The sequence below is a fragment of the Mirounga angustirostris genome, unplaced genomic scaffold (genome assembly GCF_029215605.1).
Source record: "Mirounga angustirostris isolate CCGP_5_RB_7025 unplaced genomic scaffold, mMirAng1.0.hap1 SCAF_1, whole genome shotgun sequence".
NCBI lineage: Eukaryota > Metazoa > Chordata > Mammalia > Carnivora > Phocidae > Mirounga > Mirounga angustirostris.
The window spans coordinates 106,276,675-106,289,768 of record NW_026991709.1 but is presented as its reverse complement, the minus strand read 5'-3'; the positions used below and the strand labels follow the sequence as shown (position 1 = coordinate 106,289,768).

Genomic DNA, 13,094 nt, shown 5'->3' with positions numbered 1-13,094 from the left:
GTGTTCATGACCTGAGCTGAAATCAAGAGTCGGAGGTTTAATCAGCTGAGCTACCCAGGCCCTCATTTCAGGCTCTCCTATATCCCTTAGTATCCTGTTTTAATTTTTGCCTTGAGGTTGTGAGTTACTGATTTGTAAGTTAGCACCTCACTAGGCACGACACTCGATAGCACTGGGTGAGGCACAAAGGAGGTAATGGAAAAATACTGGGTGGTTGGTTGGCTGGCTGGTTGGTTGGTTGGTGCTAGGTGGTAAAAGGAACTCATTTTTTTCTTGCCTATATTAAAACTTATTATTCATGACTTTTTGTTCCATACACTAACCTACTGAAATGAGCCTGCGATTTTCACAAGATAGCTAGAATTTTGGGACGCTAATATTTTTAATTCCAGTTAGTAAACATACAGTGTTATATTAGGTCCAGGTATATAATATAGTAATTTAACAGTTCCGTACATCACCCTGTGCTCATCACAAGTGCACTGCTTAATACCTGTCATCTATTTCACACATCCTCCCACCCACCTCCCCCCGGTAACCATCAGATTATTTTAAATTCAGAGACTTGTGACATGTTTCAACTTAAGAACAGATGATATTAGGAAGAATGGATTATTAAAAAAATATAAATAAAACTCTATAATTATTTCTAAGGATGGGTCATTAAAGTATAGTGAGGATTTATTAATGTGAATGATGATTCAGCCTATTTGTGTTACTAAAGTAATGGGAGAATTTGAATTAATTTTAAGAAGTAGACTTTACATCATATTTCTATTATAAAGCTGCAAATACAAATGTGGGAGGAATAGGAAAATACTGAGAAACTGAACCAGGAGGAGGGGTTGGGTGACACAGCTGACATCTTAGGCGTGGGTTTCATGCAGCTCATTTGAAAGCTTGCCATGAGCTCTATCTTCCGCCGAAAACCAACTGTGGTCCAGACACTGGCTAGAAAACTCTAGGTTGATTTTCTCGTTTAAATCCTTGCAAAGAAGGAAAAGAAATCTATGTGATGCTTTCACATTGGTTGTTTCACTTAATATACTGATTATATTAAATTATTATATAACATATATATTAATATGTGTATATTATTCATTATAATATACTGAGTATATAGTAGGTGTGTTTAATGTACTTAAGATGTAGATGTCATTACCCTGATTTTACTCATGGGGAAACAGGTTCAGAGGGTTTAAGTAACTTGTCTACAGTCTTACACTAATTATGGAGCCAAAATTAAAAACCAGGCATCTCTGTTTCCTAAATGAGATTCTTTCCTACATATGACCTCCATGATGCTGCTGCTAGCAAGTTTCAAAAGCAGAATGTAAACTTTAGCCAGTAGAGTAAGATAGGACAAGTGGTGGGGCGCCTGGGTGGCTCAGTCGTTAAGGGTCTGCCTTCGGCTCAGATCATGATCCCAGGATCCTGGGATCGAGCCCCACATCGGGCTCCCTGCTCAGTGGGGAGCTTGCTTCTCCCTCTCCCACTCCCCCTGCTTGTGTTCCCTCTCTTGCTCTCTCTCTCTGTCAAATAAATAAATAAATAAACAAACAAACAAATAAATAAATAAATCTTAAAGAAAAAAAGAATAGAACAAGTGGTAGAGAAAAGAGAAAAGAGGAATATTTTGTCTCTTATAAAGGAATTGACAGTCATGGGGCTATGGAATTATAATATAGGAGGCCCCATTGATGGTAACATATTAATAACAAGGAATGGGTAAGGGAAGAATGTAGCGTATGTTCCTCATTGTAGAGTCAGGGAGACTAGAGGTAAGGCACAACAGGAGTGCATGTACGACTCAAGAATTCATGGTGATGATGGAAATACACACAAGAATCACTGGCAAAATGAAAAAAAAAAAAAACCTTTTCATTTTTCTACACAAGCACCTATAAAATGAGGGCTTCTAGAACTTTGTTGGAGAATGTGGCTAGACCTGCGGGTGCAGTGGTAGACCTCCTACCACCCTCCTCCAGGGAGTCTCAGGACCTAAACACTCAGCAGTCCTGGTGGAGAGAAACAGGGGAAGAGAAGAGAAAGAGGGAAAGGAGTGGTGGTGGAAAGACACACAAACACACACAGAGGAGGGGCCGAGGCAATGAGGGAGGGAGGAAGAACAAGAGGGAACTGGCCTGCCAAATAGACTGTGAGTCTGCTAGCTCCATCATCCCTGTGAATGAGAAGCTAGAGCTGAGAAAGTGCCTGGATGGCTTGACTTCCACACCTAGTCTCATGTGAACATAGATGAAAGGCAGATGACCTCCTTTTCCGTGCTGTGACCCCAGCTGTGAAAAGTGCTGCATTGAATGTCATCATCTTAATAATTAGCTCCTCAGACTCCCCTGGAGTGGGGTGGGAAAAGGGCACATAGGGAGGTCAAAGTGTTCCCTCCAACAGTCCCCACCCATGGGCTAGGGAGCAGACTGCAAGTCCTTTTATGGAAGGATGTGGGAATGAAGGGAGAACAACTGTTAAGTCCCCTCCCTCTCCAATAAAAGCATTCAGAGATTGTGTAATATGCGATTTGGCTATTACTTCCTAATAACTGCATGAATATTTTCAATTGTAGATGGGTTATGCCTCTACCTTCTCAATTCTTAGTGACAAACACCAGTTTCCATCTTATGTTCGCACAGTAGTCAGTGATAAGATCCAGTAGGATGCCATGGTACAACTTATCCAACACTTTGGCTGGGTCTGGAGAGGCATCATAGCAGCTGATGATGATTATGGAAAATATGGAGTAAAAACTCTTAGGGAAAGAATGGAGAGTGCCAATCTCTGTATTGCATTCTCTGAAATCATTCCCAAAGTCTATTCCAATGAGAAAATGCACAAAGCTGTTGATGCCATGAAGAACTTCACTGCCAGAGTCGTTGTGCTTTATGCATCTGATACTGACCTCAGTCCTTTTTGTTGGAAATGGTTCACCATAACATAACAGACAGAACGTGGATAGCAAGTGAAGCCTGGATCACAGCAGCACTCATTGCAAAGCCTGAATATTTCCCATATTTTGGTGGAAGCATTGGATTTACAATACCAAGGGCTGATATACCAAGATTAAAAGAATTTCTTTATGATGTACATCCTGGCAAAGATCCAAACAATGTCCTGACCATTGAATTCTGGCAAACTGCTTCTAACTGTACTTGGCCAAATAGCAGTGTTCCATACAACATTGACCACAGAGTGAATGTAACAGGTAAGGATGACAGATACCATGCCATGTGTGATAAATTCTGTACTGGAGAGGAGAAGTTGGAAGATCTTAAAAATATGTATCTGGATGTGTCTCAGCTAAGAATCACAAACAATGTCAAACAAGCTGTGTATTCCATGGCTTGGATGGTCTAAGTGGATGCAAAGAAGGACGTGTGCCATACATTCCAGGAAACACGTGGGCATATATCCCTGACTTTGAGCCTTGGCAGGTAAGTTGTTGGTTTGTTTTACTTCATGATATAGTTTGACATTAAAAGAATTCATACTAATAAAACCTTTGACTTGCTTTTGTATTTAATAGATATGATTTTATCACATGCCTACCTAAAAGAATAGCTTGCTTGTGTGACCTAAATGAACATTTTTAAGTTCCCATTTGTTAACAGAGTTCTTAGGTTTGTTGTGAATGATAGAAAATTCCCCCAAAACAGTACCTTATGCAAAATAGTTTTTTTTCCCCCTTCACATAAGTGAAGTTCAGAGATTAGCATTCTAGGACTGAAAGATGGCTTAGGGATCCTGATTCCTTCTACCTTGTTTCATTGTTCTCAATATGTGGGTTCATCTTATAATCTCAAATGGCTCCTTGGACTTCAACCACCATGTCCATACTGTAACCAGCAGGAAGGAAAAAGGGCAAAGATGTGTACCTCCCTCCATTTCTGGATATTTCCTGGAAATTACATACAATTTTCCTTATATCCTATTAGCCAGAATTTAGTTACATGGTCATACCTAGCAGTGAGGGAAACTTTAGCTTCTGTGCAGTGCGGGAGGGCCAGAAGGAGGAGACTAACGGGGTCATCTTAGAGATATGGCTCTCTGATCTCCTGTCTCAATTCTGATGTCCCAGCAACTCATATTGGGGCACAGTAGCCCAAATGATCTCAGCAAGGGGCACACCTCACACCTAACCAGAGTGATCCTTTGTTTACATCCTTCAGTACCTCCCTTCTATTCCGTAGAGGATAAAGCATGCTGTCTGTGGTCTGGCACTGTTAGCGTCTTTGATTCAATCATTCCTTCCATGACTCTCAGCGCTTTATTCTCTAGCAACACCAAATTGCTTGTCCCTCCCAGTAGAGTCTGCGGTAGTCAGAACCACCCCAGCTTTATTTTTATTTTCAAATGGACCCCACCGTGCATTTAGTTTTGTGTCTAGTTAGTCTCTTCCCGTCTGTGGTAGTTCTCCATTCTTCCCCTGTTTTTCACAACTGATATTTTTTATACTTACTGGCCAGTTATTTTTAAATGTTTTGGGTTTTTCTATTTTTTTCTCATGATTACATTGAGATTATGCATTTTTGGCAAGAATACCATAGAAGTGATGTATTCTTTTTATGTCTCATATCAGGAGGTACATGATGTCATTGTGAATGATTATTGTGGACATTAACTTTTATCACTTAGTGATGTCACCATGCTTTTTTGCTGAAAAGTATCTATGTTTCCCTTTGTAATTAACAATTATCTTGTGAGGACAATATTTTGAGGATCTGAAAATAACATTTCTCATCATGGCTTTGCCACAAATTTTAGCATCCATTGATGATGATTCTTGCCTGAAACAGCTATTATTATGTTGTTTAAAAAATGGTGATTTTCTATTTTCCTCATTCCTTCTAGATTTATTAACTAGAATTTTTCTCTCCCCTTCTGATTTAATTATATCAATATGGACTCAAGGATATTTATTTCTATTCGAGTAGAATATTCCACAACTATCATTATTTATTCTGTTGCTCAAAATTTCCCAGATTTGACTGTTGGGAGCCTCTTTGAGCTGGTTTTCATTTCCTTTTGACACATCTTTATCACTTGTGAGCACTTCCTTATTTTCTGGAATCCCAAGATGTTCTGGGCTCATCTCATACTTCCTTTACTTCACATCAGTGGTCAGCCATTTCTCCAAAGGAATCCTATTTCCATTTACTGGAAAATGGAATTTGTAAACCAAGATCTGAGTGTAAGGTGTGTTCCTTGGTACTGGAAAAGTTGTGGTAAATTCAGAATGAGAAATTGTTATATATTATTTTATTTTTTTTAATAACATATAATATATTATTTGTTTCAGGGGTACAGGTCTGTGATTCATCAGTCTTATGCAATTCACAGCACTCACCATAGCACATACCCTCCCCAGTGTCCATCACCCAGCCTCCCCATCCCTCCCACCCCCCTCTTAAAGGTCATAGGACAGTTCCTTCATTTTAAAAGAAATCCTTTGGGTACTTATTTTTAAATAATAAAAAGGATCCTATATGGTAAATAACAACTCCCTAATTCATTATTTGAATATTTCAATATTATAATTTAAATTTGCTCAAAGAGCAACAAATATGTATTAGAATTACAGAGAAGAGACTTTAGTGAGGTTCAAGGGACCACATAGTGTCATGGTGAGTGTTGGTGGGATAGTCCATGACAGGAGTCATAGTACTTGACACATACCCCGTATGATATCAGTAAGTTAAAACTGAAAAGCAGGACCTCACACGAGAGGTTTAACAGGTTCATTAAGAATGCTTCATTAAAAAAAAATGCTTCATAAATGTACCGAAGTAAAATTTTTCATTTATTTAAAACTAAAATGACCATGTACTCCATACTCATTCTTCTCAGCTTATCCTATTAGCAGATCTGATCAGAATATGTATATTTGTAAAGCCCTTTTACTCTTGTGGTTTATTTGGACATATCTCTAAACTCTTTTGTATACCTGGATGGTAGGGAACTGTGTCCTACCATCCAATGGTGATAAACAGATGGAATTATGGCAATGTTGTTCTAGAGAATGGTCAGGGACTGGTAGCTTTTGAAAATTTCCTTTCTTAACTCTTCTGAAGAATGGAAAGGGAAAGAATGCCTTTTCCCAATGGACTCACCAGTAAAAGTCACCGTGTTGTATACTCTGATACAGATTTTATGTTGGTTGAGAACAGCATATGGTAAAAGGAAGGAGAGACAAAAGGGCAGGTGACCTGGAGTGGCCCTACTCCAGGATGGATGGTGATTTTCAGAACACTCGGGATATTGACTTACTAAAAGCTTCAAGTTATATTAATCTCTATGACAGAGATAGGGCAGGAATAATTCCCCTTGTTTTACAGACCAGGAAACTAGTGCTTATTCAGACATATGACTTAGCCCAAGGTCATGATGTTTGAAAGAGCCAAAATATGATGTTAGATCATCAGACATTGTAATTCAGACTCTTTCTACCAAGTTGTTTGGCCTCTCTGGTTTGAGAGGGACCTGTGTTCCACATGTTATTCCTTTGGCTTAGAATCTCCTTGTCCCCCATATTTGTCAGGCAAATTCCTACAAATTTTTAAAAACCCAGCCTAGATGGCTACTTCCTGGGGAAACCTCCTAAATTTTCCTAAGGCAATTAGTTAGCTAACTCCCTCACCCGTGCCTTTTCAACAGTCTTTCCACAACAGCAACATAGAGGTACACTGAATTTTACTATTAGTACCTGTTTATTTGTTCAGGCTCTCCACTGGATTGTGAGCTTTGCAAGGTAGGGAATGGATTGGTTGATCTTCATATCTCTACCACTTGACATGTAGGTAAGGGAATGGTGGGGGAGGTAGACTCATACCTATATATGGAAGAAATCTAGGAGGGAGGTAGGAAGATCCTTTCTTCCCTAGATATGGAGGTATTAGGAAATATTAAGCACCATTATGCCTAATCAATGCTTTTTGTTAGAAATGTATGAGCCACACAGGTAATTTAAAATTTTCAAGTAACTAAATTTAAAAATAAAAAGAAACAGATGAAATTAAATATAGTTGTTTTATTTGATCCGAAATAGCATTTTAACCGAATTATATTATGATGATGTTGTCATCATCATAATATAATATAAAATAATATAAAATTATTAATGATGGTTTACATTTTTTAAACAAAGTCTTTGCAATCCAGTGTATATTTTATACTTACAGCTCATCTCAGTTTGGCCAGCCACCTTTCAAGTTTCAATGGTCACATGTGGCTAGAAGTTGTAGAGCAAACCTACAAAGGCATAGAGGAAAAGGAAAAAAAAATCCAATCACATGAGTTTTGAGATTATTTTTTTCATAAGCCCTGTTCTCTAGGCAATCAAATATTTACAAATTGCTTTTTTATTCTCTTGTTTTTTTTCTCCTTGTTTTCTAGCTAACGTACAATTTGAAGACACTTAAGTTTACTACCCATAATGGAGAGAGACTAGAAATTGATGAAATGGAGATGTGACTGGGTACTATGATATTCTAAATTGGCAATTAGGTGATAATGGAGAGATTGCCCTTGTGAAGGCTGGAGAATATATATTCACAAACTCTAAGTTTGAACTCGTGATGAAAAAGAATGCGACAATATTTTGGAACACTGAGTCATCAAAGGTTAGTTACTTGGACATCTTGTTTCATTTATGTACACAGAAAATTCGTTTATATACACAGAGAATGGTATTTCAGGCACTATAGAATATCAGACATCTAGATTTGGCTATTCCAAGTCAATTTTTTCAATATAGTACATATTTTTTCTATATACAGTTTTGGGTATTTTGTTTTGGAGATATTTTGGTATTTTTTTTGGACTATAGTTTTAAATATTAGTTTTATGATTTTGTTTTTCTTCTTCAAATACTCCAATCAAAGGGTTTGACTTCCTTTGTCTGTCTTCTGTTTTATCTACTTTCTCTGATCATTTTTGCCTTTTTCTTTATTTTATCCTTTTTCTTTTCATTGTTTTCCTGACTTTATTCTATGTTCCTTATTAAATTTTCACTCAAAATATATTTGTTTCACTTAAAATATATTTGTTTTTGAATGTCTTGTAACTTTTATCTTAATTTCTGAAATGGCTTTATTTTATCTTTAGTTTTTTTCCTGAGTAAAATGAATTTTTGTATTTCTTCCAGTTGTATATTTATTTATGTTTTTAATTTTTAAATGCCTAACTCAAGTATTTTTGCACATCTCTAAGTATTTTTCTGAGAGTATTTAATTGTGCTAGAATATTTATTTAAAATGCTATGTTACATTATTCTTCCATGTGATGGTGGTTGTGTGTGTGTGTTGATGGGATCTGCAGCAATGTTTTGATTTTCATTTTCTGTTTTCTTCTTATAGTAAACTTACGTCAAGGCACTTACACCTATTTTTGTTCATAGACAGGGATGAGAGTTTCTGGTGTTTTACAGATCCCTATTTCAAGACTGCCTTCTTCTTTTAGTAGAGTGAAGAGTAGTAGTTCATTTAAGACATGACTTTTTGTGGTAAAGGAAAGCTTAATGTGTCTTTTGGTTTTATGGTTCACTCTTGTTTCTGCAGGATTCTTAACTTTCCCCTCTTCTTTCCCTTTCTACCACATCTCAAAAAGGCACTTCTCCTCTCCATATACCTTCTAGTCTCAGTGAAATGGTGCCATCCTGAGACTGGGACCTCGAGTCCTGCTTTCAAGACCTTTCCCTAGAGCTGGTGTGGTCTCTCCATGGTTTGGGACCTTTTTTAACATAGGCTGGGACATTTTCTTTCTAGGAATGATTTGTCTGCTCTCCATCAACCTTCAGTTCTCAGTTCCCTCTTACTCTTTCCTGCACAATTTTCCAAGTTTCCGTCCATTTTCCACATACCCAGGGATGAGGGAGGAACTCTAGAGATGGCCTTGCTGGAACTTAATGGCTGTTTCTCTACATACAAGTACTTTGAAGTTCATAGTATTCCCTTTATGATGCTAACATCGTGGGTCATGTGTGGTTTTACTTACTTTTTTTGCTTTTAAAATCTGTGTCGTCTTTTTGAGAGGATGTGTGGAGAGATTCTCAATTTAGCAGCTACCATTATCCTGGGACAACCCAGAAGTCCTTCTTTCCCTTTCTGATGGTAGTTCTAGAGGGACTTCATTTCTTCCTCCCTTTTTTCTTATTTGTTCTCAGGGCCAAAGAATGATAGAGAGAATTTACAAATTCATAATATAATTTGGAGTAGAGAACACTAGCTACCAGTATAGTATATTTGTGGGTGCACATATATGTCAACAAGCTTTGATCTATTATTCAAGAAATCTTTTAAAAATATTTTTATTTATTTATTTGAGAGAGAGAATGAGAGAGAGAGAGCATGAGAGGGGGGAGGTCAGAGGGAGAAGCAGACTCCCTGCCGAGCAGGGACTCGATCCTGGGACTCCAGGATCATGACCTGAGCCGAAGGCAGTTGCTTAACCAACTGAGCCACCCAGGCGTCCCATATTCAAGAAATCTTCTTTGGAGAGAAAGATGAGTTTCATAAGCTTCAAAATTCTTTCCAAAGTATTGTTTTCAAAATTGTTCTGAGAGGTAGGAGAAATAAGATTTGAGGATTAACTGCATTCTCTTTGGATGTAAACCACTTATCCTACATAAAAACTATTATTTTCCTTATTATTATTTATTGAGAGAGAATTATTGTTACTTATTTTACTTGTTATTACAATTTTTATTCCTCCTCCGTCTATAGCAACAGGAGGGCTTTGATATGCAGGACTGAGAAGTGGCTGGTGAGCTAGAGACTGGGTCCCCTGGGTATGACATAAAGACAGCACTTGGAGAAGCATTGGAAAAAGTTGAGGAGAAACCTCATCACTTACCAGAAGTCACGAAGGAACTCCATTACTTCCCAGACAGCTGAACTTTTTACCCTTAATGAAATATTAGTTCTAGGAGAGTAGGACTTGAGGGCCTTTGATATTCTAGTTCAGTGGTTACTACAGGTCACAGTAAAATGATAGAAGGGTGGTGAGAAAGCATTGGCAATTTAATCTTCTCTGTGGATCTCACAATGAAGGGACCAGCAGGAGCCAGGACTGAATGTGGGCATCAGTGCAGTCTGGGGTTTTTCTTTGCTGCCGCAGACTTTTTTGGGGGGTGTGGGGTCTGTTTTCATCTTGAGTCTTATTCCTATATCTTCTCTCTTCCTGTGTGGCCCTTTAGATCTGACATCTGAGATCTCCAAACGGTCTTCCAAATCCTATTGGGAAAAGATCTAAGAATAAGTGACAAGGAAATTAAGATTGCTGAGCTCCTATGCTGTGCCAGACACCTCCAAGACCATTTTTTTCTTTTTAACCTCTCTTTTCATCTCTCTTCTTTTTTTACGCTCCACTTTCCATGGGTGGCAATAAACATATATAAACTCATGCAAACTCACAAAAGCATACACACAGACATAGCAGTTCCTTCCTTTCCTGGCCCATCCTTAGGCAGCACTCGGATACACTATGACAGGATATAAAAATAAAAGCTACAGTGTTTGCCACTGGAGGGGCCTCAGCTCTCTTCTGCATTTTATTTCTTTGACCTAGAGTTGTTCTGTCCAAATTGGTAGCCCCTATTCACATGTAGTTTTTAAAATTTAAATTAATTAAAACTAAATAAAATTAAAAAGTCAGTTCCTTAGTCATAGTGGGGCACATTTCAAGTGTTCAACATCCACCTGGGGCTAGGAGCACCATATTGGATGTATAACTCTTCTGTCATTGCAGAAAGACAGAGCTGCCCTAGGCCTAGAGTACAAACTATCTTCTGTGGTCTAGAACTCTCCATGAATGGGGGCTGAGACTTTTCACTTTGTATTCCTACTGTTAGGCATAAAGTAGGTACTCAATATAATGTTTTGCATGAAACAGAGAAGATGTTATTGCTTGTATAGACAAGGTTCATAGAATGCTGTTCTACTAAAAATTGATGTAAGAAGAGTAAAATGATATAGTAGATTTCTATTTTAATAATGTTTCATCAGAGCATGCCTGTTTCTCCCTCTCTCGCTCCCCCTGCTTGTGTTCCCTCTCTGTGTGTCTCTCTCTGTCAAATAAATAAATAGAATCTTTAAAAAAAAAAGAGCATAGTAATTTTATTTTTCTTATCTTCTTTATTAAAATCGGGGATATATTTGTACAATGAAATCGGTTCAAATGAATTCGATAGAAATTTACTAAGCATCTATGAGTCCACCTCTTGTTAAGCACTGCAAAAAACCACTATCCTGAATTCCAGTCCAAGATGGCGACATAGGAAGACACTGAACTCACCTCCTTCATGGACACACCAAATCTACACCTGTTTATAAATAATTTCCTCCTAAAGAAGAACTGAGGACTGACTGAACAGCCTGTACACAACAAAAGATGGAGAGACCACTCTGAGAATGACAAGAGAGATGGACATGGTAGCAAAGGGAACCCCTCATCCCCACACACACACTGGGAACTGCAGTGGGGGGGATAGTACCCTGAGATGACTTGAGCAGATTTCTTTGCCCTGGGGCACAGAAAGAAAGGCTGAGATTTAAAAGAGCAACTAGAATATGAAGGGACTAGCCCTAGAACCTTGCCAAACAGGGAGGGTGTTGCTGGAACTTTCTCTGGATTGGAGGGGCTAGTGAGTGTCTGTGTTTATGTTCCCCTTCTGCCTTGATAGTGGATTGGACCAGGGTCTGTGCACCCTACCGGCCTGCTGCCTCAGCATTTCCTGGGCCCCTAGCCCACACCAGCTCCAGCCATCCCACCAAGTCTCCTTGGTGTACACTGGGCAGTGTACACCAGAACATCCCTGGTCAGTGCCCACTACAGCTCCAGCTATTGCACCGAGGTGACACAGGAGCAGAGCACCCCAGAAGACTCCAGGCCCATCCCACTTCAGCTCCAGATGGCTTGCTAGGGCACCCCTGATACAGAGTACTCTGGGACTTCCTGGCTATGCCTGCCTTAGCTCCAGCTGCCCTGCCAAAGTGTCCCCTGTGCAGAACACCCTGGGAACACCTGGCCTGAGCCTGCCTCAGTTCTAACCACCCCAGCAGGGCATGGAGCACCCTGGGACCTCCCAGATCACACCCCATCTCTGTCCCAGCTGCCCCGCCAGGACAACCCCTGTGCCGAGCACCCCAGGTCACCCTGGTTTATACCCACTTCAGGTTCAGCTGTCCTGCCAGGGCACTCTCTGTGCAGAGAGCTCAGCAGCCTCTCCCCTTGCACTCACTTCAGTTTAAGCTGTCCTGCCAGGGTGCCTTCTCCATGAAGAGCCGCAGGGCCATCCCAGCCCATGTCCATTTCAGCTCTGGCCATTTCACCAGGGCAGCTCCAGCCCTGACCTTGGGACCCACAGGCCACACAGCTCCAGCTAAATGGTTAAAGTCACCAGGCACAGTCTACATAGGTGACAGCCATCATAAGACCATTCCTTCAAGTGTAGAAGTCATGGTTCCACCTAATTTATAGAAACAAACAGAAAATCAAGCAAAATGGAGAGACAGGACTATGCTCCAAATGAAAGAATAAGAGAAAACCTTAGTAAAAGAACTAAAGGAAATGGAGATAAGCAATATGCCTGATGAAGAGTTTGAAGTAATGATCATAAAGATGCTCATGGGACTGAAGAGAGAAGTGGAAGAACTCAGTAAGAGCTTAAACAAAGAGATAGAAAATGTAAAAAAGAACCAATCAGAATTGAAGAATACAGTAACTGAAATGAAAAATACACTAGAGGGAAGCAACCAGTAGATTAGCAGAAGCAGAAGACAGATTAGACATCTGGAAGACAGGGTAATGGAAACATCCAAGCAAAACAGAAAAAAGGGGGGCACCTGGGTGGCTCAGTCATTAAGTGTCTGCCTTTGGCTCAGGTCATGATCCCAGAGTCCTGGGATTGAGCCCCACATCGGGCTCCCTGCTCCGCGGGAAGCCTGCTTATCCCTCTTCCACTCCCCCTGCTTGTGTTCCTGCTCTTGCTATGTCTCTCTCTGTCAAATAAATAAATAAAATCTTAAAAAAAAAAAAAAGAAAAAAGAATTTTTAAAAGTGAGGATAGGTTAAGAGATCTCTTGCAA

At 39.4% G+C, this 13,094-nt stretch overlaps 1 pseudogene; it reads left to right on the top strand.

Annotated features, from left to right (window-relative positions):
- Nucleotides 1–13,094, top strand: part of LOC123862910 (vomeronasal type-2 receptor 1-like) — a 32,112-nt pseudogene that overhangs the window by 6,696 nt on the left and 12,322 nt on the right.